Genomic DNA, 25,562 nt, shown 5'->3' with positions numbered 1-25,562 from the left:
CATGAATGTGCTTTGTCCTGGGCTGCATTACAAAAAAATATTTTAGGTGAGTCTTGACTTTTTCAAGATTGCATCAGAATTGTTTTTCAAATGATCAAAGAAAGGAAGGCAGGAGTAGGCTTGACATTTTAAAATCCTTTTTGTTGCTACTATTTTAGGCTTTTTGAAACTTCAAACTCTATAAAAAGGTAAAGACTGTGTACACATTTGGGCTAAAAAGAGAAGAATGTGATATTTGCATGATAGGAATTGATGCCATAAACACTGTACACAATGGTATTTCTCTGGGGAAGATCTTTTAACACAAAATGTTGAGCTTGAAGATTCCTGCTACTAAATGCTCATTATAAAATCAATATACTTACATATCTTTTCATTGAGTAAATGTTAAAACAAATGTCATAGAATCACAGAATGTTTTGGGTTGGAAGAGACCTTAAAGACCACTTAATTCCACCCCCTGTGCCATGGGCAGGGACACCTCCCACCAGACCAGGTTGCCCAAAGCCCCATCCAGCCTGGCCTTGAACACCTCCAGGGATGGGGCAGCCACAGCTTCTCTGAGCAGCCTGTGCCAGGGCCTCACCACCCTCACAGCAAAGAATTACTTCCTTATATATAATCAAAATGTGCTCTCTTTCAGTTTAAAGCCATTATCCCTTGTCACCACATGCCCTGGTAAAAAGTCCCTCTCAAGCTTTCTTGTAGGCCAGTACCTTTAAGATACTGGAAGGCTGCTATAAGGTCTCCCTGGAGCCTTCTCTTCTCCAGGCTGAACAACCCCAACTCCCTCAGCCTGATTTCATAGGAGAGGTGCTCCAGCCCTCTGATCATCTTCATAGCCCTTCTCTGGACCTGCTGCAACAGGTCTGTGTCCTTCTTGTGCTGGGGGCCCCAGAGCTGAAGGCAGTGCTCTGGGTGGGGTTTCACAAGAGCAGAGCAGAGGGGGAGAACCTCCCTTGGCCTGCTGGCCATGCTTCTTTTGATGCAGCCCAGGACACCGTTGGCTTTTTGTGTTGAAAGCGCACATTGCTGGCTCACACTGAGCTTCTCATCAACAACTACCCTCAGGTCCTTCTCATCAGGGCTGCTCTCAATCCATTCTGTGCCTAGCCTGTATTTGTGCTTGGGATTGCCCCGGCCCATGTACAGGACCTTGCACTTGGCCTTGTTGAACTTCATGAGGTTCGCACAGGCCCACGGCTCTGCCCTGTCCAGGGGTCTCTTATCTTATACCAAGATAATTTTATCATGTGCATCTACTGTCAAGTAGCACAGATTAAATTTGCATGGATGCAGCAGAGCATATGAAGTGAATATGCAGTGTCACTACATAAAATTAAGGTCAAGATTTATTCTAGGCCATCATCTTCTCTTACAATATTTTCAGTGAGCTGATTTTCATTAAGGTAGGATTTTTGATGAATACAATAAAATGTTTCTTATCATCCATACATACCACTTAAGTTATAGAGAATCTTCAAATGTTTGTTTTCTGACAATGCGATAAGGGCACATACGTTCATTGCCCACAAGATCTGTAGGTACGAACTGGATCCATGGGCAGAATGTTTCAAGTGAAAAAACAACAAGAAAACAGGAGATTTTCTTGGTTTTCCAAAGATGTGGTTGTGTCAAAAGAATATTTCTCCATGAAGTTAACATTCAGGTGAAAGGTCAGTGGCATCTGCACTAGGGACTGTATTTCATGCAACTTGATCGACCTGTTTCTTCTCAGATGCAAATCCTCATTTATCAGTGTCACCCCTGGTAGGAAATTGTATGTGGCTAGGATTACTATTGTTTCTTTTTTTTTCTTTTTTTTTTTTTTCCTCTCTGCAGTCCCTGTCAAAGGAGGGAGCCAAGCTATAGCTTCTGCAGAGAGAGCCAGAAAGCTGTCAGGCTTGTCAGGCTGAGGTGTCCACCATGAGGACGAGAGGGTCAGCAGCAGGCTGCTGTTGTGTGCATGGAGCAGCACCACAGAGTTGAGCAGAAAGTAGCTCTGGAAGGGCTCTTTTGAGAGGCATGCAGGGGATGGAGGGGAACAGAGGGATGTAAAAAAGCCCTGTTTTGAGATTTGAGTAAACTCTATGTTGCAGCCTCATTGGCAGTGAAGTTGCTGACCTTTCCTTTTCACCTCATGGTAAAATGTGAACAAAGATGGGATCAAGTCCGATCCCTACGCATTGTTTATTCCTTCAGCTCTTTAGGTTTCCTGCCTCAAGTGGCTCAAGGCAGGGTTTCATACACCCATGTTGGAAGCTGCAGTACCAACCGCTCTCCATCTACCTCAGCTGGCTGTGGGTCTGCTGGGGAGGGGGAGAGGTGAGAGGCAGCTAGTTGTGGCAATTGTCACAGAGGGCAGAGAGATAGCAAGGGACAGAAACTAGACTGTTTCCACCAAACTTTTAAAATCCTGCTTATTATAGAAAGAAGAGAAAACGTTAGAACAGTGTCATCTGGAGTAGAAAATCACAGATAATGTGAACACAGGGAAGAAGCAGAAGGCTAGGAGTTGCCTCTGTGCTCAGAAGAGCAGAAACAGGAGCACCACAAAGACACTATGGGAAGGACTGATTTATCTGGATCGCAGTTAAGGGATGATTTGTCCTGATAGTCTGAGAATCAGTTGTCTAATGTCTAGCTGACTCAGATCCCAGCAGCAGTCTGTCATCCTGCTGCAGCTTGCTCTAAGGGTGGCTCTTGGAAGGTAGCTCAAGAAGTGATTCCCTTTTTTTCCTACAGATGATTTCCACCTGCTCTTTTGTGAATGCCCACCAGATCAGTAGCTGGCATGCGCTTTTGTGAGCAGATACCTCAGTCAAACAAGAATCTGGCAGTCTTCAAATCCTTTCTTTCCTGAGTTGCTGCTGGTGCAGTTATTGAAGCCATGACACAGCTGTAAGCCTGACCTGAAGCCCCTTGCAGATGGTGTGCATCAGTAGGGTTGAGATCAGCATCCTTGAAATACCAGTGCAAAAACTGTTAGATCGGCTTAGCCACTAACTCTGATTTAGAGCAAAGTTGTACATCTACTTCTAATTATCCCAAATGCAGTCTGTTATAAGTCAGATAGATACAAATTAAATCATAGAAGATGATATCATAAATTATAACTCAAAATCTGAGGTTAAATCACACTGTAAATGGATCCAGAGAGCCCTAATTCTGCTCTTTGGTGGCAACAGAAATAGCCACAGTGTGCTAGTCACACAGTAAGCATGTGGAAAAGCTGTTAGCCTTTAAACAACTTGCAATCAAAGGGCAGGGTCACCCTGCCATCCCTGTTCATGGGTGTCCATGAAAAGGAAAGCTTCTTGGACCATTTCACTCACCCAAACAACGCTGTCTGCCAGCATTCAGAACAATCTAACCATGAACTAGTATACACAGTGCTGAACAAATACTAAAAAAAAAAAAAAAAAAAAGCAAACACCCCTCCAGTCAAAAAGATCAATCCACTCCAAAAACATTTAGTAAGTAGTTTCATATAGGCTATCATCTGCATCTGTCTCTTTGTGCTCCAGCCTGAAATTAATTTTCTCTTCAATGTCTTCCCAAGATTTACTTTGCAGCTATATATTTGTATGTGGAGGCAAACAATTTAAGAAACCATTTTCCCCACTAGAGATTATACTTTTTGAAAGCGCTTATGAGTTTAGTCAAGCTTCTGAAAAGCAGAGCAATTTATTTTGACTTATTTATTAGGGAAATTGATAGTGTAAGCGAAGCATTTTATTGTAAGTAGTCTCGTTATCACTGAAATGTGAACAAAGTATGACAAGTTGCGCTTGAATTCTACATCCAGGTGTTAACTTGAACTGGAAATTAACCTTAATGGTGCTTTTTTTTATATTACTGGAAAGCAGAAAGAATTATATATATATATGTATATATATTAATATCTACTTTTCCTGTGGAGTTTTACATGGAGGTTTTCTGACAGTCTTCAGTGCTACAACAACATTCTGCAGCACTGTCATAGTCTCTGAAAATATGCCTCAGCCTCAGAATCAAGTGTAGATGAACTCAGTGGCATCAAATTAGTCAAGAACGAAGCCACAAGGTCCATACAAAGTTTAACATCTTTGACATTTACATTTCTAATGGTTAAAGTGACGTAAAGGAGCAGAGGAAATGGTGTATGGCATAGCAGAGGAAGAAATGGAGTGGAGAAGATGGTACCATGCTCATACTTTGGAAAATGGTTTGCATTGGCTGTGGAGCAGTTTGGTTAGCTGAAGAATGAAACAAACTGCTCAGGGGTGTATGCAGAAGTGAAATGTTTGCTAGAATATTTCCTAGAAAGATTGGAAACAGAGGACAAAGAGGGATCTCGAGGATTATCGAGTAAAGTTCTCTGTCGTTACAGGCTGTGTCACTTAATCCCTTCTAATCCCATAATTAGTTTTCTTTTGTATTTAGAGGTTTCATTTTCCCACTAATTTGCTTAATTCATTGTTTGTCTCCCTTTCTCTAATACATTTATTACCATCTTTTTGATATCATAGGTATGTTTTGGTTGTAACTGGTATTGGGCTGCTGGTTTATCCTCAAAGACCTACAGTTAATTTGTATTCAAGAGTAGTTGTATCTCTATAGCATAGCAGTTTTAGCTAGGAAATATACAGAGAAGAATTCTAATGTTAAATGGAAAAACCGATTCAAATAGGAGTTCTTTGTGCTCTCTAAGTTATAAGTATTATAAATAAATTACTTGATAAAGTAATTCTGTTTATGATAGCTACCAGGTGATGTGCTGCATTGTTCTAGAGAAAATTTAACTTTACAGTATTTTCTCTTGATAGTTAGAGCTTCTATATTATGGTTATCAGTTACTGCTTCATCATCATCACAGGGTTATAGATACTTTCTAAACTCTTTAATTGTGTTGGCAGACATTTTAAGGGCACTTAACCACAAAAGTATAATGCAGAAGACAGTATCTGGAAAGTCTCCTTTCTGTATTTCTACTCGAGAAGAAACAATTGGCCCCTGATAAGAAGTGCTGCAGTCAGAGCCACAGCAGTGCATGGAAAGAAGCAGCCAGCAGCAGCAGGTGAAGCAAAGCTATTGGTGACTTTGGTTTATCCTTTTGTCACAGGTCGGGGTGCTGCCAAGACCGGAGTCACAGCTACTGTCCTCCCTCCAGTAGCCCTTCTGTTCTGACGACTGAGCTGCTGTTGAGCAACGTTTGTGACACCGTTTCCACTTGTAGTTACTATTTGGTGAGCCAAGATAATTTCTATTTCTTGCTACTTGAAGTTTAGGATTGCCTCCTGGCCACCTTTCTACTCATCCTGTTCTGATTTTAATACTGTGGCCACTTTTCTACTCATCCTGTACTGATTGTAGCAAGTTCCAAGTATGAACAGAAAAATGTCTGTCGGAAGCTGGTTGAACCATTCTTAGCTTTTTGTTCTTCAGTTAGTGATCAGAGAAGCACTAATGATTTGACGGTGGCTGATGACTGGTGGAACAACTTTCAAAAGAAGCAGACTGTCATAGGAAAGTATTCACCAGTAAGGAAAAAAGCAAAGAGTGAGGCTACTTCAGGGTTCAGAAGGGTAAACTATAATCTGAACTGGCTGACGCAAGGTCAGATGTCTCTGCTTAACGATGTCCTAATTAGTAATGCCTCTGATGAACTAGGAGAGCAATACTGCCAGTCTGATGTTAATCACATGAACCTCACTCACTTAATTGGATTGTGTTTTGCCACTTTGCAAATCCTAATTATACAAAGTGACTGTTTAGCAGCAAACATGCTTTAACTCTAAAAAATATATATTTTTTTTCCTTTGTCATGCTTGTCATTAAAATAAGGCCCTTTCAAGAAGTATGCTTCTGCTCCAGTTAGATGGCAGCTATGGGGTTTTTATTTTTTTCATCTGAAATCAATATTTACTGGTAAAATCCCACCAATGGGGTGTTTCTACAGTTTCTAAAGCGATGATGCAAATGGAGAACATTGTCACAAAATAATGGTCTCCTGCTGGTTCAGAAAAAACAAAGCAGAGCAAGTTATTGATTGCAAAGCAGGGAGACATTGACTGTATGACAGTGTTTTCTTGCAATGAGGTTGTAAGTTACTCTTCATTTCTGTTAGTCCTAATGAATAATATAGATTTATTTGTTTTGTTATGTGGGTGTTGGTGCAGGAGTGATTACTGCACTGTTACTGTCTAATTGTATTCTGTTTGGGCTATAAAATAGAGTGACTGATTTGGGTTTCTAGAGGTAGAGGACTTAAGACTCTCCATCTCCACTGTGTTGTTCAGCAAATCAGGCTACCTCTTCATGATGTTGTATTAAGAGATATGTTATCGTCTTATCTCTCTGGGGTGTACATTTCTGTGACATTCAAGGATCTGAGAAAGTTTAGTGGAGTCTGCCTCTTCTATTTTCCAGAGATGTCTCTTTCTTTTGCTTTCTTTTCCATCTGTGCATCTCATAGCATCTAGTCCTCCTTCCTAGCATCTCCTATATGGCAGCCATGGCAGGGACAGGCTATGAACTTTCTCTTCTTGATGGTGAGTAAAACAAATTAGATGGTATTTCCCAGTGCCTGCTATATAGAGAAAATTGTCTCCTAACAACTAACATGAAATGTCATCTTCAAACAACTGCAATTGTTCGTGCAAATAAATGTCCTGCCTGATCATGGCTGCCTACAAGGTGGCTGAGTTGGAGCAGTCCTTTTTTATTATTATTTTTATTTGATTATTCTTTTAGGATCAGCCCACCCTAAAGACAAATATTTAGGAGTAAACATTTTTTTGGAGTAAAAAAAAAATATTTGTCTTTATAGTGGGTTGATCAAAACTACAAGTGTTGGCCTAAACTGGCTCCCACTAAAAGCAGTGATGAAGCTCCCATAATGGCAATGGTTGAGCTAAAACTGCCCGGTAAATTATGCTAGGGCAGCTTCTCCCACGAGCACAGCCTCTTTCTTTTATGGGATGTGAATACATCATACAGTGCTGCAGTAGGCAGACTTCCCTTGAAGCACTGTAGGCATATGTACCTTGTGCTCAACCAAAACTAATTGGTTCAGCTCATCAACGCTATTTCACTGTGCTCACATGATTTTAAAGACCCCCTGGTGCCTTGGTGTGTACATGTAACTTGTGGTGTGTCATTCAGTGCACCAACTTGCTTGGCATTTCTTCAGATGTCATAAAAGCAATACAGAGTGAATGTGCCCCAGAAATCTAGGTTTCATCATTTCAGCACTTCAGCACGTTTGTTTCTAGATGGCAACTGTATGCTTATTTCCACAATGTATTTTTATTCTGCAAAAATACAAATGAGGATGGCAGCTACCATAAGCAGCAGCTCTGATAGGATCCTTCTGTTCTCAGTAGTACCCAAATCTGTTTTCCCCATACACAAACCCCAGAATTCCATTTAGAGATATGAAGACGACTTTAGTGGATTCGTGAATATTTATGAAAGACAAACAGCAACAGTCAGCAGGTAGAAAACGACAAAAAGACTTGTGTTTTCTTCCTGACTAACGCACTTACTTCCTTTTTCCAAAAGTAAAGCTATTTTCTATGTTTTCAAAAAGTTTATCTTGTATTTTAAAGCTTATTTATTTATTTATTTTTTTAAAAAGGTGAAGATTTTTCCAAAATAGGTATTGGAATATTTCTGGTTACAAACAAGAAAAACAAACAAACAAACAAAAGTAATTAAAACCGAACAAATTAATCATCCTGAGTTCCACCAGTTTCTTATTAATGATTTAGCTTATCTCTTACTTTTTTTTTTTTTTTTTTTTTTTTTTTTTCTGAAGAAGGGAAAAATACTGCTTTTTAATGTGGGATCTTTACATCTGTAAAAAAAAAAAAAAGTGGCCCTATACACACCTGTGTGATGTTTCTGACTCTGGTCCTGGCTCCTGAGCTGCTTCTAGCATGGTTGTTAATGCTTTTTCTCCTGGTGATTTGTAGCCTGAAGAGGCAGAGACCTGGACACAGACCTAACTGTAACCTGTAAGTAGGTTAGGCTAAAACAAAACTGTAAAAAGTAACCTAGGGGAGGGAAAGAAGGAAAGAAAAAAAAAGTAAATGGTGCATCCATGGTGCACTCTGAAATCTGTGTCTTTTCTGACTATGTAGGTTGCAGACCTGGCCAGCGAGTACCACTGCTCATTCCTAATGTGAGCACCTTGATTTTCTGTCCCTGAAACCCGAGCAAATGAGGGGGTAGGAGAGAAGAAACAGGTCTGTTTGACACAGTAAACCATCTGTATCTCATCCTGACAGAGTTTGGATATTGCCTTGCTGTCTACCACCCCATTAACTATCACCTCCCTTCTCAGACAGCTGCTGGGCACCTGTATCTAATTGCATTTTCTTATGTTTAGGTATCTGCCTTTCATTTTTCATCATGTTACCTATCTAATCTGGTCTGTGATATTTCAAAAGAATTTCTTACTGAAGCATTTCAAATGTCTTACAAAAGTAGATGTGAGAAAGGGCCGTGAGAGGAAATGGAAAATGGTCAATGACGTGCACTTCCTTTTTTCTTTTTTTCTTTTTATATTCAGGTTGTTACTTCTAGGGAAGGTTACCTCAAAAGCAGTGTGTGCATTTCACTCTCTGTGAATGAAGTACAATAGAGCCAAGAATGATATCTCTTGGCAGATTGCTCCATAGCTAGGTTCCTGCTTTTGTAAATGATGGTTGTCAGATGATGAACATCTGATTATCTCCAGCTGTGGTATCTCTGAGGTGTACAATTGTCTGTCTGAAATACAGTGGATTAGCTGCTTTTGAGGTATTGATGAGCAGAAGTGCCAGAGCAATCTCCTCGCACATCTCCTCCTGGAGAGAGGACTAAAACAAAGTTTTTAAATATCAAGTTGTGTATGTGTATGTAACAGTTTTATTATAATATTGCTTAGGAAGTCTTCTGGCACCATGAGAACCAGTGAGTTTGGGTGAACTTGCAGCCTGCGTGGATCAGATGAGACAAGCTCTAGTCCAGCAGGCAGGTCAGGGGAACAGCAGGCACCATTTTCATCCTCAGTTTTAGCACTGGGCTTGCTGCTAGAGAGAGATCAGTGTGACATGGGCCTCAATGGGTCCTTTTAGGCTATGCCTGGAACTGTGGAGCAGGTTTAAGGGCAGTGGTGTACTCAGTGTAAATACTGTATTAGTATATGTTTAGCATAGGGCAGTAGAGGAGTTAAACACGGATACACACACACACACATACACATGTTAATCTACCTCACTGTGGGAAATGAGATACAAATCAAAAACAGATAAAAAATTCAAGCACCTTGAGAAAACAGCCTCCTAACCCAAAAGTAAACACTCAAATAAAACTATAAATACTTCTGCTTTTTCCAATACTGCAAGATTATTGGATTTTTTTTTTTTTAATCGTTGTTGAAGACTACTGACATGATCATAGGCTCTTCTTTTATTAGATAAACAATCCTTTTACTTCTCTCTAAAGCAAACAGGCTCTTGAGAGTGATTAATAATTTATGACTGAGAAACTGTAATTGTAGGTAACATTTTTGCCTTGTTAGTTGAGAGAGGAGATAGGGGAAAGTAACCTATACACCAAGGGAAACGGGCACCCACATAATAGAAATAACCAGCACCTTAGGAAATGTTGCAAACAGACCAGATGCCAAATACGGAGCACAGAAATAGGTAGTTAAAAATTGGGAAACAGAAATAAGTATGACCCTCACCCTAGCAGGCTTTTGGGCAGAGGTGTGAATTAATTCATGTGAACGTGTGCCTGCCTAAGTGTTTGCGAGGGCAGGGTCTTGGTTTGCAGTGCATCCAGGGTTTGGTAATTGCTGGCCTTTTTACAGTGATGCTCAGGCTCTGTAGTCAGAGCCACGGGCTCTCTGTATGTGGGGTGGTAGAGCTGTAGTAGACAGCATGAGTTTTGTTGTTAGGCTTTCATCTCCAGACTGAATTCACTAAAATACATGGACTAATGGAAGTGTGATGTGGGGTTATGAGGCGCTTAGGGTCAGTTCAGTAGAGGTGGGGACAGGGTTTGCAGCAGCAGTAAGAGAAAGTGAAGTGATGGCATGTGTTATACTGTGACACAAAATTACACAGGAAATATTTAATTGGTGTTATCTAAACAGAGGTACATCTTTCTCCTAACCTTGAATGTTACATTCAGCTCCAGATGCATCATAGCGAAGGACGTGCATGGCAGAAATAGAAGAGATTCAGAGGGCAATGGAAATTATTACAAGCAGAGGGGCTACCAAGCAAAGAGATATTTATAAGGCTTGCCTGACCTACTTAAGGAAGGAGGAGACAGTAAGAGATGTTAGACGTGTATAAAATATGAACTGTTATGGAGAAACTCAATCAAATGCTAGCTTTTACTCTTTCTCATAACAAAAGAACAAAGGGACGTTGAAATTAAAAGGCAACAAGTTTAAAACAGAAAAAGAGAAACGTATTTTCATGCAACATTTATTTAATCTATAGAAATTGCTGAGGCAGGATGATGCAGTTGCCAATAGCTCAGTTAGATAATAAAAATGACGAGACACATGAAAAGGAGTTCAGTTACACAAACCAGGAGAAAAGTTACAGTATGTAAGCAATTAATCAGGCTTCAAGGGAAAAATAATGATCAACTGCTGGGTGCAGGAAGGCATATCTGAGCCTTGAGTTCTTAAAGAGGCAAAACTCTTAAATTCAATAGAATTTTGTCTAATTAAGGTCTACGTGATTGGCTTCATCGTTGCACCTTCTCCACATGATTATACAATTAGCAAAAGTGTATTTAAATAAATACTGCCTCCTGCCCAGTGCCTAAACACAGGATATCATGCTAAAACCCATCTCTTTTGCCTCCATTCTGGAATGTGTTCTTATGGAACAGTCAGCTAACACTTGGCTCAACAAGCAAGAATTGTTTTAGCCTGTAACGTCCAAGCCAAGTTGCACTAGTAGCCTCTGTTGGGCCAGGCTTTAACAGAGCAGCTTTGGGCAAGAATCTGGGTATGAAGTCCTGGGCAGAGTCACACCAACAGGTGGGGCTTCCTGCAGGCATTGTATGGTAAGATGAGAATATTTATTAGCTTTCTGTTGCTCCTGAGGTACATAAGATTAATCATATTGGTACCAATGCTTCAGTTAGAAAAATCCAGAATGCTGGGTTTAGCTGTGATGTGCTCCTTGTTTTATTAAAATAAAAAACACATTTACAATTCCTTGCCCATGATTTGAAATCCAATGAGTGTGTTGGATGACTATAGACCTTGCTGCCTGCTGTGTGTTATTAATAGCTAGCATTAAATGTTATTTTGAAAGGAAAGCTGCAGTATTGCACAAGTTTTTACCATGTATACTGAATAAACTATGAAAGCAAAAAGAATGTCTCTTACTGTCTCAGAGCTCCTCGATATTGCTTTGCTTAAAGTTTGTTTAAAAGATAATTGCTTCATATGTTAAATGTTTTTTTTTTTTTTTTTTTTTTTTTAAGCTAACCTTATATCTGCAAATCATCTTTTAAGTTTTTAAGCATTCTTCTTGACAGGATGTCACATTGGCTGATTGTTTTGTATTCCATGATGTTCAGTAGCAATTTAGCTTTCATCCTCTAAAACAACTTTTCAGTACCTAATTTTGCATATACTTATGGAGGGAATGGATATGAGAGTTGAAGTGATTGCCTGTGTGAACATATCTCAAAGATAAAACAGTCATCAGTGGATTTTCTTTGTCTGTAAATCAAGAAGTCTCGCATTAGATGGGCTAACTGATGGCGGCTTCTGTCAGCTCAGTCAAGTCCCAAAGCCTTTATTATCCTGCTATTGTCTTGTGGGTCAGAGGCTACAGAGCAAATTATTGTGATAAATGTCAATAGTTAATTTAACTCCCATTAAAATTTTCTGTGTCGTAAACCTTAAATTAAAGACTAAGGGCATCTCTTTTATTATTCTCTATGGCAGTAAAAGCAGTATTACATCTGGCTTTGGCTCGCAGGGAAAGGAAGAAGTGACTTGAAAACCTGCTACAAGACTGCAGTGGCAGGGCGCAATGGCACACTGCTTTTCAGTGTTACTCATCACTCAGCCTGCTGCTCTCTGTAAGAGCAAGGCTGCTCTGCTCAGCAGGATCCTGACCCTGCTTGGTGGTACGGATGCTCTCCTCTGCAACTGGGAGGCGTGGAAGTAGCCAAACCTCTCAGAGCTACTTGAAGTTTCTGAAGGTATCACTGTTAACTGTAGTCAGTGATAGCAAACCAAGTGGGAATATTCTTCCCTGTTCCCATATTGAGAAGGAAAAAAATAATATATATATAAATATATGTAACATAATATAGTTTTTGATCTCATTTTATGGATGACACAAAAACCCAAATTCATATTGGAGCCACTTAATTTTAACTCCAGTCACTGAGGCTGGACTGGAATTCAATTTTTAAATGATTTTAATCTTTTTCTTTGGGCAGCACCTGCCTGTCTTTTGAAGGACTTACGGTTTCAAACTATTTCCTGCTTAAGAGGAAATGTGCTCTGAAAGGTTGACCTCTAAAAATTGTGTAGAATTAGGACTCATGTGTGTGGGAAAAATCTGTGAAAAAAAAAAAAACAAACCTCAGGAGTTGGCAGAGAACTTAGTTTCCCACTGGAACCTCAGCTTTTGTGATGTCCTTGTCACTGTGGCAAACCTGGAGTTTTCAGCAGTTGGGAGGTGTTGTTTTTCAGTTTAGTAAGTAATGGTTTAAAATGTTAATGTTAGGGTCTTGGGTTTTATTGTTAGTCACTTAGACAATGTGAATCTAAGCATGTGAGCAAGGCATTACCCAACAATATGTCCTTATTTTTCACCAGTGGTTTAATGCCCAGACACAAGTCTGTGACTCAAAGACTGAAGTCATGAAGTACCACCACAGGTCGTCTTTGATTAGGAAATGCTTTTTACTGTCAGTGTAAGCATATAACTAAAGGGATGTGGATATTTGCATGACTTGCCCTCTCACAATCTTTCAGGAAAGAGGCTGACAGTGCTGTTAGCAACTACTGTCAGGTATCAATGTTCTTGTGTAAAACAAACAAACCCATCCTTATGAAAGTCAAATGTTTGGGAAATAGCAACAAAGGTATTTCATTTCTTTGCAGATGGCATTAGATTTCATAGCAGTGAGACTGCTACATGTCCCACGGTAATATTGTACCTGTACTGTTTACCTTTGGCCACTTGTGCCATCTCTAGTGGTGGTCGCCTTTCATACCTGTGGACTCAAGGACAGAATGGTTGTTCTAAATAAGTGTTTCTTCATCATCTCTTGATTATATTATTATATTATAGTTTAGAGATGAAGTATATTGGCATTACATTTTTGAGAAGTTAATTTCAGTTAGTGTTAATTGTTGACAGATGCAGTTAGTAACTAACTGTAAATCACAAGGAAAATTTAAGTTACCTTAAAGTTATCTCTTCGATTTGTGTGAAAGTTATTTTTGGATTTTTTTTTAATTGCCCTGAATTTTAGGTTAAAGATTAATGTAGGCTTATGGTCTATTTCCTATTTTATTTTTCTTATCTTGAGAAAAGAATATGAGGCATAGCTGATATCTTCCTAGCCTTCCTGTGTTTAATGTCACAGATCACTAAGGACTTGAAAGATCCTCTGAATCTTTACTAAGTTTTTTTTAGAGTATAATAATTAAAACAAACATTTGGAAGCTAAGCATTATTCTGCATTAATCTATCTGTCATATTAGCCTTTAAAGTGAGTTTTATTTTGTACCAAGAAGATAAGTTTGGTAGGCCTATCACTGTACTAATAATCTGTGGAAATGTATTACAAAGGTGGATTATCTCCTTGAGGAAATCATAAAAAATTTGCTTTACTAGGTCTAACCCAGTGTCACGCAGTCTTGATTTTTCTTTTGGTTGGAATAGTTTACTTATTAAAGTATATGTGTTCAAAGGTTGAACAGAAAGAAAGGAATACTGTTGTGAATGGTCTTAGTAACTGACATGATACCATTTTCTCGTAGTCTTGTAAGTGTCTTGTGATGCTGCAAGGTCTCATTTTTCTGTTCTCCAAACAAAGTGGTTTTTATTTATTTTTTTATTTTTTATTTTTTTTTGTCCAACTGCAGCATGTTCATGAAATGAGGATGAAAGTCTTGGTGAAGTGTTGGTGAAAATTTATTTTGTGAATATGAAAGGTCTGAAAGAGAGGAGCTTTATTTGGCTCACTCAGATGTCTCTACTGAGTTGCCAGCAAGCCTTTAGTCAGTGTTTTTCCATGTCTTTTTACACCTTCAGCCTATTCATGAGTTTAGGGTAACCACACTGCTGTAGTTGATTCATTGTAAAGTCCAGGAAGAGTTGAAGAAAATATGAACAAAAACCCATCCAAGAAAAATAATAATGGGATTTGGAGGAGACAAGTAGGGGATGTTATTTCCTGTATGTGTGCATCTTATTGACAACTTTGCTACTGTATTTTCTGTGTTAAAAAGAGAGAACCTAATCAACAGAGGCTCCTCAATTTCTTGAAAGTTTGAAGTCTTGAGTATATTTATCTAGGTAGCTCCTATGAAATATAGGAGAACTGATCTTAAACTGGTAACCTGTACAGCTGTTTTTATTTTTTTTTTTTTTTTCCATTGGTGTGCAGGAATAATTTTTACAAGGTAAAAAAAATACAACTGCGTTCAACCACTTCTTTTCCTCTTTGTTTTCAAGTACAGCATTTTGCTGGTATTAAATTTTCAGCATGCTTTGAATGTTTGATATGAAATTGAGAAAACCTCATAGGCTTCACAGTGAAAGCAACCAGTACTGAAAGGTGATAAAAATATAAATACTATGGAAATATTGTAAAATATTTTAATTTTGTGGATGATGCATTTTGTGAGTAATAAATAGAACTAGGCTTCTCTTGGGGGTTGAGTATTTCATTTCTAATGTATCAATTCTTTCTTCTTTTGAAATACACAGGGAAAGTGCTAAGGTAGCCACCTTATTCCACAGTCTATTATTTGAAAATACGCAATTAGGAGAGCAAATAATTTAATATTGGTTGACAGATCATTAGCCTGTAATACAAAAAGTAGATGAACAAGTAAGAAAAAGCAGGAGCCTAAGGAAGCAATAGCTATATTTGGAATTAAGCATGGGGGTGGGAGGGAGGGGAGGAAGGTCTTAATAGTGAAGCATGGTAATAGCTAGAGATAGGCACAAGAAAGTAGAAAATTGCTGGTACACAAAAAACTTAGGCTGTGTCTCACCACTGAAGCTGAGTCAGCTTGAATGTGAACACTAATTGGCACTCATAGGCTGTTCTCTGTACTTCTCCTTCATGACCTGGACCTGTCTTAGGTGACGGTATATGCTGAGTACCTCAGTGAATGACAGCTGTGATGGGCAAATTTGGGCCTGATTTCCCAGAGGGCTGTGTCTTCATTAGGAAAAATATTTTTCGAATGACTGAAAATAGAGTCAAGTCCTGGTGAAGAAGTAGCTCGAGGATTTAATGTGCTAAGATTGGATTTATACATCACCCTGAAATAGGAGTATGCCTTGATGTGTTGCAGTGAGGGGATACTGCCTGGTGTGTGAGATTGAAATGGGAATTTCATGAGATGAGAATGGGAAGCTGTATGGTCCCAAGAGTAGATTTTTAAAATAAAGATTTTCTTTTAAGGAATGACTTAGGGCCACCTCAAACCTGCAAACATCTTGGCTTTCTAGATCACCTCATTCATAGTTTGGGAACAAATCTAGTTACAGATCTTTCATAACGAAAAAGGAAAGCTACAGGGAATACCTACCCTACTCATCAAACTGCTGTCAGACCTGGGCATGGTAACACACATCGTGTTTAGAAAAACATTTCAGTAAACAACAGCAGTAGCAGCAACAGGAGATGGATGTCCTAAGACAGGAAAAAGCGCATTCAGCAGGAAAAGAGGATATTCTTTCAGTAGTTTATAATGAGATCAGAGCAAAGGCTGGGCTGGAACTAACAAGTAATTTTTCATTCTAGGCTAATCAGTACAATGCATTCTGTTGTTAATCTATTTTTTTTCTGGGGGGGGGGGGAGAGAGAGTTAATTTTGTGTCTGATAAATCTCCAGAAAATTGCCTAAAATGCAGTTTCCTCAATACTACATTGGGATTTGGGATGCCTTTTAAAAATAACTAACTGTAGTTAGAACAAGAAGCTTTCAAGGTACTTTTCTTTCCCCCTGGCTTTTTAAAGGAAAAAAGCAGAAAAACTTTTAAAGTAAAAGAGAAGTTTATTCTTTTTTTAGTGTTCATTCACAATGTTTACATTGTTAATGTTTAGTCTCTTCTCTCCCTATATTAAAAGCTTGCCTTTGCTCTCCATTTGTTCATGTGAAATTATTAGGGAATAGAATCAGTAGTGGTAATTAAAAATAAACATGAAGTTTGAAGTTTTCTGTATTCTCTCAGAAGCATGAATTCTGAATAGCTTAGAGTAATATGCAGTTCTTGAGTGTTATATAATTACATGTTTTTTGTTTTCCCTGGAAAACAACAATCTAGGAGAATAAGGATTCTCCTTCCAACAGGAGAATCACTGTACTCTTTCATTGTAGTTCAAAATTTCCATCCTGCAAAGACAAATGTTTGCAGTATATTAGCTACTCATAATTTGTGGGCTACACACTCTTTTGAGTTTGAAGTACACTTTTTAGAGAGGGCATTTAAGATACCTTCTAGATTGCTGCTTGGATTTTTATTTATATGAGATTATTCTATAAACACAGTGTAGTATAAATCCCATTAAAACTGATACATGAGACACCTATCCTTCATTTAAAATATGGGCATGGAATTTAAATGACATGTTTGAAATGACTTTGTGTTGTATAATAGAGATAAATAATAAACATATATCTGTAGAGGAAAGACAGCTTAGCTGGAGAGTGGAAAAAATAAACTTGATTAGTAACAAAGCCTGTCCCTTCAAAACCTGAACACAGCATAAATATAATATGGCAGCTATGGAAAAACACCTGAGTGATCTTTTAAGTCAAATGGTGGCTGACAAGGCTAGGAGCTTTCTAGGAACAAGACTGTTCCCTCTGACTATTCTGATTTTTTTTTTATTTTTTATTTTTTTGTTTGTTTCATGCTCTTTCTGTATATATTTATGAATGTACAGGTGAAACACTGGATTCCACCAACGTGTTCTGGCAAGGCTTACCATCAGATGTCAACCTGTTTGTCCTCTCCACCAGACAAGGTTCCTCTTTAAGAAGTTCCACTGATGAAATACGAGTGCTCTTAGGAAACTGCTTGTGCTGGGATTCATCTCATCCAACTTGAAATATCTCTGGAGTTGTTGTCTGAATCATAGGTAGTCACCCTAAGCTCCCTGTATAGTCAAAGTAGAGAAAGACAAATTTTTGAGATGTAATTTCCCTGTTCCATTTTCAGTTCCTTCTGACTTGTGCCCTGTTTCTTTCCATTGACTCTAATGGCAGTCCAGGAGGATGTGGTTCATATTGTCCCCTTTGCCAGAGGGATGTCACGTTCAGTATAGTAATTGAACTTTTTCCTGGGTGTTGTCCATGTGTATTTCATGAACTGCTTTCTTTTGCTAATATGGGAAAACAGAGTGGAGGGGGAGGGATCTTACAACACTGATTTTGGAGGAAATTAGATCATCTAAATACATAGAGAAACTTATAGTTTCCCCTATAATTTAATTTGAAATACAAATTTTCAAATACAGCTACTTTGGCTTGCACTGTTTCTTGATGAAATGTTGCAAACTCTTTAATGCTTAAAAAATTGCCTAGGCCCACATGTTCATTTTTCAACTTGTTTTCTATGAGCTTGTGGGCCGGGTTCTCTGGGTCATTCTGAGTTTTCTCAACTGTAAAGTACAGGCTGATTAGAGGATTTTTATAGATCAGGGGACCCTGCACATATGAACTATGGCCACAAAACAGAGGACTGAGCTGGGAGTACAGCAGACAGAAATTTTCTAGTGAGTGGAGATGAACAAGCATGCTATATACTTCCTCGTCTGTTAATTTGCTAAGCACCTATTTATTTATTTATTTATTTTTATTTCTCCTCAGAAAAGCTAAATGAGAAGACTGCTGAAGTACTGTCTTATTGCTGGACCATCTTGAGCTGATCTAGATGGATAAACATTAGTGTTTCTGTACTTAGAAAAACTGATATTTCAAGCCACAGATATTTACATTTTGTGTCTAGAACAAGCCTAATAGGTTATGCTTGAATTGAAGTATAGCTTGGTATAAAATTTCATTGTGGCTGGTTCTCACTGTCTTATGTCAGACTTTTTAATACATAATTTTCTACAGTTCTCCATTTTTTCTGTCATACATGCAAATCAATGTCAGGTGTTTTAGTTTTATCATGGATTCATGTAGAAACATTCCAAAACTCTAAGCTGATTTAAAGTTTCATTTACACATAATGATATATCATTCATAATGACACTGTTGTGTCAGGATCAGCACTGTGACTGGTTCCTCTCCACCATCTCACAGAAGCATATGGGTTGTTGATGAGTACCTACATTTTCTTAGGGACCTCTGCAGTTTTCTGAAAGCCATGACTTCTTGAGGGGAGACACTAATGTTTTATTAGAAAAAGGGGTGTGTTTTAAATCTCTTGGCTCAGCTGTTCTGCAGGGAAAGGCCAGAAAATAGGAGCTTAATTCCTCCTCAATGTCCAGACAACAGAAGACAAAGGGATACATCATGAAGAAGAGATTTTTAAAGACTTTTGAGTAGGGGGATTCTTGCAGGAGGAATGAAAGCTGACTAATGAATTTGTAATGCCAGGTATTGGCAACACTGTATGTATTCTGGAACTGAATTCTGCCTGTGAAACTGAAGGCGCAGAAATGACTTCTCTCCTTTATCTTGTGTGTGACAGCTAACAATTTAATCTGCTCCGGGTGTTATGCAGGTTGGCTTCCCTTCCTGGTTAGTGGATTACAGGAACAAAAAGCACCTGTGCTTGTGAAACAATTACTCTGATTCTCTGATTGTCTGTGTGCTATAAAGCAAGATAATCTTTCAGATATTAAACAGATGCATTTAGGCTCTCAATAATGTGACATTCAGCGGTGTGCTAGGTGTTCTGATAAGCAACCTGCGGGCTCGAGTTTCATTTGGAGGTCAACTTAACAAAATAAGGTGTCATATGAACAATAACTTGGTGTGCCTCTTTGATCAGTCACTTATGTGAAGTTATTTCATTTCCCTTTCAAAGAAAATTCTTCATGAAGTAGGGTAGGTGAGGTCTGCAGGAGTCTTGACTGACTCAATGCTGGTTGCTGTGTACAGCAGCACTGGCCATGACTGCGCTCTTCTGATCCTTCAGATCTGTTACATCAGTTTTTAAAGAAGTGCGTGAGTGAATGAAAGGGGTGGAAGGTGAGGCTTTTATGTTTGTCTCTGATGGGACAGCTCTATCTCTTGCAGAAACACCACGTGTGGCCCAAGGTGGACCCATCCTGGGGCCTGGGGCTGCCACTCTGGGCTCTACTCTTGACCACAAGGTAAAAGTGGAGAAAGGTCAAGCCTTTGGCATGTATAAAAGGAGAAAGGAGACAATTCCAGGAAAAACAAAACAAAACAAAACAAAACATTTTTTACTTGCCAGGAATCTCTCTCTCTCTCTCTTTTTTTTTTTTTTTTTTTTTTTTTTTTTGGGGGGGGGGTCTGTGCCTCTCTGGTGGAGAGGCTGGTTACTTCAGTCTGGTTGGAAGCTTAATCCTTCTAGGGATGTGGGTCAAGAAGGCAGCTGAGGATTGTCCCTGGCCTGCCATTCACCTTCTTGAAGAGCCCTAAGGGTTGCTGTCATGGGAACCAGCGCCTTTTTCCATTCACCCCTGTGCTCCCTGATACCTGGCACAGCACAGCTGCTCAAACTGGCTTTTACACAGCTGTGGTCGTGAAGGAGTGCAGACTTCCTCCATACCCTGTCACACTGTTTGAGTTAGGTGCTTTGGTATTCATTCAGTTGCTCATTCTGTCTGTCTCTTTTTCATTATGTTAAGGGTATCAGCCTGTCTGAGGAAAGGACAACTTGTCCCATTAGAATTGCAACACAGATTGACACAGTGTCATTTCCTTGTATATCCTCAGATAAACTTTGATTTCTGTCAGTCTTATAATTCAGGTGGTCTGAATAAAATCTGACAGCGTAACAGAACTCTTGAGACACAGTGTGCTTTAACTCCAGCTTGAATTCACTGGTTCATTAAATAAATGATGAAAAAAATGTGCCAGTTCAAAATCTGCACATTGTCATGTTTTCAGTGATTTGGATGCTTTGTTGCCTCAGTCTCTCTGTTTGCCTCTCACCAGGTTTTAAGTCATAGAAAAACCCTATCTTTTGCCTGCCCACACCTGGCTTCCTCATTACTTTGTATTTCTGAGCCCAAGTTAGTAGAAGCTATCAAAACTTGTCTTGGCACCCTCGTATATTCTCAGCTCTCTAGCGTGTCTCTGATACAGAGATTAGATATCACGTGATTAGAAGGTGGAGTGGCTTTATGCAAAGCTATTCTTTTTCCTTGAGGGATGCTGGATTAGTGTTGTTTAGCTCCTCAGCTGGCTCTGTGAACCAGCTCTTTATCTTTTCTCCTCAGACATTGCACTCTCAAAGCAGGGAGTACAGAGGAGTGTCAGTGATTGAGAACACTTAGTCCAGATAATTTTTGATTTTGTGCCTTAACATTCAGAAGTTTTAGGGCTGTTTGTAAATGAGGCGTATAGAGCATTACAGATTCAGAGTCCCAAGATGAAGCTTAATTGTTCTGGAAGTGAATCACTTGGGATATGAGTGTAAATCTGTTTTTGTCTCTGTAGTCTGAAGAAAAAGTTTGACATTTCAGAGAAGAAAGAAGAAATACATAATGCAGGACAGCCTGTACTCCATATCGACTGGGTGATGTTGAAGATAAAGCAGCAACACGAATTACTGATTCACACATGCTGGCATATTCATACTAATTTGTTACCACTTATGAGGTACTAGTACCTTTAAAATAAATGTAATTGTTTCTAACAGGCATATTTTAAAAAAAGATCTATTGAGTTCCTCTCTTCAGCTTTTGTGCTTATATGTCAGACATTTTACAATGAAGAAACTTGGTTTGGTCTTCCAGACATCAGCAGTTATAGCCAGCTATAGGCTTCTGACCTAAAGCAGCATATGTGCTTGTTCTTGATGAAAAAGGTAACACATAGTTGTTTTTAGGAAGTCCCAGTCCTGTTATGTCTTTACTTCAGTAGCCTGCAATGAAGATGAGCTAAAATCACAAAACTGGGATTAGCATTAGAAAGAACATTAGGAAGTTGAATCTTTTGTTATCTCCCACATGTTAAGGATACTGTGTTGAAGCTTCTTTTCCTACCTACCTCACCAAACCAAGTTCTGAAATAATTTTTATTGTGTTGTACCTGAAGGCTGTGACTGAAGGCTTTTTTTTTTTTTTTTTTTTTTTTTTTTTTTTTTTTTTTAGGTATATACAAGCAAAAAAGAGTACAAGGACACCCTGAATACATTTTCTATTTTGACATTGGTGGGAGAAGAGATTATTTAGCGACAAGATTACTGAACAGGCAGTTTACCTGCACCCTGTCTCTGTCTTCTTCCTACAATTATATACTCCCACGCATGCACATTTTTCTCCAGAATTGTCTCCATACAACTAAACTGCAAAACCACTTTCAAAGCTGTTGCTGGAAAGGAATTCCATGTTCACTTTACCTTGTAAATCCTTCATGTCAGTCAGTGGCTTGCACCTCATGTTTGTTATTCATATGAGGGGTTGTAAGATGGGCCATTTTTTCTTTATTATGCAGAACAGAGTCATTTCCTGGTCATCAATTATAGATATGACAGGGTTTTGTTTATAAAACCGTTACTTAAACTCTTTTCCCTGCTTTTAGTTTATATAACACAGATTGTATGTTTCTTTTTCTACATACACAAGCCTTTGTCTGCTGTAACTCACAGAAATTTGCTGAAGTTATTCCTGGTTTACAGTAGTGTAAGAGAAGAATTAGAGAACAGTTAGCTTTAAGAAAATGAATTATGTTTGCAGTTCACTAACACCTGGCGTTATACCTTCTTGGAACCTTAAAATTACACATCTTGTAAGAAGGTATTTTCTTTGTCAGAACACTACTAACACAATTAGTTTTGGAAATTGGCAATCTGCACTATTCAGACCGTAAGCTTCCAAATCTGCGCCACACACTGGATTTGAAATGCATTGATGTCTGTAAAGCAGTAGAATATATTTATTTTATCAGAATGCCTTAAGTCAGCACCACTATGCCTACATGGCTGGTTTATGGAGCTTTTGGGTTTCCATTGCCTAGGTTCCAGTGTTCATGGAAAGGAAACCTAAGCTTGAAGGCCATATCCAAGCAAGGTACAAGGTTATTCCATGCCAATGTTGCTTGTGAGAATGCTACTGAAATTGAAAGTGATTTGGTTAGTTGATAATAGCTTACTTCAGAAATCCTTTATGAATCTTTTTGGTAATATCAATATCGATCTGTCAGATCAAAGGTTGAATTAGTGCATAGACTAGTGAAACTGTTAGGGATGACTGTATGTGAGGGGTGGCATCAGGTAGCTGATCCACCACTCTTTGTGCTGTTGTTGTGGTAGGAAGAGAATGTTTCTCTCCAGAGTGGCCTGAATGGCATCATTCACAAGATACGCTTCCATTTGTCTTTTCCTTTTTCTTCAGTCGTCTGAGCGTACAAGTCAGAGGTTGTGTAGGAAAGTCATCTAGCAAAATAATTCAAGCATTGGCTTATGTTGCTAATAAAGTAAGAACATCAGTAGATCTGTACTTGCTACTTCTGAAGTAAATACATCAGGAGAAGTTACTGAACACTTGGAAGGATATTTAGCTAACAGCATTGCATCCTTTTTAGAAAATCACTTCTCTGACTAGCATCTAGTCATTTCTTTCATGACCCCTGTATCCTACTGGTCATTTTGGTGTGTTTTTCCTACCATTACTTGTCCACATAGTGCTCTTCTGTTGCATTATTAATGGTAACCTTTTCCCTGCATGCTGTCTTGTTAGTCAGCCATTGTTTTGACCTCCTGGCCTGAGTTATCCAGGAGGAAAATGTCAATGGACAGACTTGTAGCTTGTTTGGTGCCCCTTCAAGAATGCTGCTGTTTTTCTTTTTTTCTCCCCACCTGTGGTAATTTATAGCAGCTGCCACCCTTGAAAGTGCAGAGCACAAAGGTGAGCCTATAATTATGGCTAAAGGCAGATCCCTGAAATGTTGAGCTTTGCTGTGGTGCTGTGATTTGTATCAGAATTTCAAATAAGGCATGTCTGTGGTACAGGAGAAGGAAAACAGCAGCAGGAGAAGCCCATAACCAACCAACCAACACAACCTCCTGCTTGGCCCAACAGGTGATCAGAGAATTGCAAACACAAAAGCTTTCTCTGGAGAAATGTTTGTGAATGGCTGCTAGCATTTGTCTTGTGCCATCATATCTAAGCACAACTGAATGAATAAAATTTTCCTTTTTTTTTTTTTTTTTTTTTCTCCAAAGGAAGTGTATAATGATTGCCTGATGTTCAGCAGTTTTTCTTGCAAGGTAGCTGTTAACCTGCTGGGAATTCCAGATCAGAATGATAATTGCATGATTATCCTAGCTCTGATGGATGATGTTTCTTTCCGAATGTTTCCCTGAGCTTTGTTTGAAGTCCTTTGTGAATCTTTCTTAGATGGAAAAGATGGGAAAGAAACACTCATTTTGGTTTTCTAGCAATCCCTAGATAGGAGAAGGGTTATGGATATTTGAGTTTTCTATCTGGCCATGTCTCATCTCATTTACTGTTGCCATTTCCCCCCTCCCAAAAAAAACCCACTTCATTGTAATGAATATTATTGGAGGCTGTGGCATATGATCATTAGAAGTGATAATAAATATTTGGAGCTTAATGTTGAGACAGTCGAATAGAAGACAATTTTTTTCTGTTGACCACAGTAACTTTGGATCATGCCTGAAGTGCTCTTTTGACTTTTGATGTCTGATCATTGTTCCAATGAAATCTGATGATCTTAGTATAGCTGAGATGCTGAGAGTATTTGAAGAGTGAGAATAAAAGGGGGAACTGAGTTATTTGACAGTAGATCTGATAGAGAGGGAAAAGAATAATGTTGTAGGAAAGAAGATGTAATCTTAAATATTTACCACTCTGTTGTCAATGTCTCTGGACTGATTTAATACACCATTATAAAAAATAAAATAAAAAAGTAAATTGTGCCAGACACACTTCCATTTTATATGAAAAAATAAATTTAGCTGCAATCCAGTAAATGTTTAGGAAAGTAACAGATATTGTCCTGTATAAAGAACCCAAGATCAATATCAGTAACTTTTTAAAAGGACCTAAAGTTGTGTTTTTATTGTATGTAATAAATAATACTGTCCTTAGTATTGTGTCCTCAGGCAAACAGAACGGGAACTCTTTAAGGAGAAGAATTTCAGAGTTCAATGTGCTCAGGTTTTTGCAAGCTGTGTCTAAGTTCCATATACTTCCAAAACCTTATTGTTTTTATTTTTTTTTCCCTGTAAGAACGTTTACTGTCTTTTTTTCTGATGACTGTCTTTTCTAGGTTTACTTCTTTAGTCCAGGTTCAGATATGTACTAACAACAAACTGTTGCCTTTAGAATATTCTTTTTAGAGCTCATCAAGGGTGCAGTTTCTGCAATACAAAACTGTACAAAACTGTAGTTTTTCAGTAGGTGAAAACCTACAACTGGAGCAGGAAGCAATTCTGTGCACCAGCACGCTGTAGCTGAGCACTGAGGCAGAAGTGGGTCATGGCTTATAGCTACCATGAGCCCATTTTTCTTCTGGGCAGTAGGTGATGAAGAGCCTGCAGCCCTTATGACCTCCTTGGACCCAGGATTAGGAATTCTGGGCAAATGGTGCTAGACCAGTTGCTTGGGAGCACAGGCGATTTTCAGGCAGAACAGAATTGAAGAAGTCATTGTTTGTTCCCACTCAAACCCTGTTTTAGGCATAGAAGTGTTGACCACAAATTGACTGAAGACACGTGGTCAGCCCTACGAGCATCAAAGGGCTCAGAGAAAAAGCTGCAAAGCCCACTCTGAATAACATTTCCAAGGACAAATCACATCTTCTCATTATCTATTTTCTATACAGTGTTGTCTGTTGGATATATTTTTGTATTGATGAAAAGATCTATTAGGTACTTATCTGAATGCTGTTAGATCCACATGCCTGAACCTTATACATTTAAAAACAAAAATAGACACATGGAGAAGGTTTTACACAGAATCATCAAGGTTGGGATTCCTGTGGATTTTGTCTTTGTGCCCTTAATTTGTCAATTAGACTTAAATATCAGGCACCCTGACTTGCAATTTATTACATTATACAACTGACTACTTTTCTGGCAACATCCTCAGTCTGTAAGTGTTCAGACTCACTTCTGAAGGGAGCTAGTTGGAAATACAGCATCAAGGGCAAGGGTTAGAGAGGAAGGCCTCTGAAC

At 38.7% G+C, this 25,562-nt stretch overlaps 2 long non-coding RNA genes across 2 annotated transcripts in view; both read left to right on the top strand.

Annotated features, from left to right (window-relative positions):
- Positions 1-18,336, top strand: part of LOC311435885 — a 47,456-nt gene extending 29,120 nt beyond the window's left edge. Inside the window, exons 2-4 of the long non-coding RNA XR_014692472.1 lie at positions 5,105-5,228; positions 17,161-17,355; positions 18,086-18,336. This is a non-coding gene — a long non-coding RNA (uncharacterized lncRNA). The remainder of the gene's footprint in view (positions 1-5,104; positions 5,229-17,160; positions 17,356-18,085) is intronic.
- Positions 18,337-20,862: 2,526 nt separating this feature from the next.
- On the top strand, positions 20,863-21,800 carry LOC311435886. Its single transcript, XR_014692473.1, has 2 exons — positions 20,863-21,019; positions 21,514-21,800. It is a non-coding gene; the product is annotated as an uncharacterized lncRNA (long non-coding RNA).
- Positions 21,801-25,562: the final 3,762 nt, after the last annotated feature.

Source organism: Aythya ferina (assembly GCF_964211825.1).
Source record: "Aythya ferina genome assembly, chromosome: 4".
NCBI lineage: Eukaryota > Metazoa > Chordata > Aves > Anseriformes > Anatidae > Aythya > Aythya ferina.
Note: the sequence above shows the minus strand (reverse complement) of the source record. Positions and strands in the feature narration are given on the sequence as shown.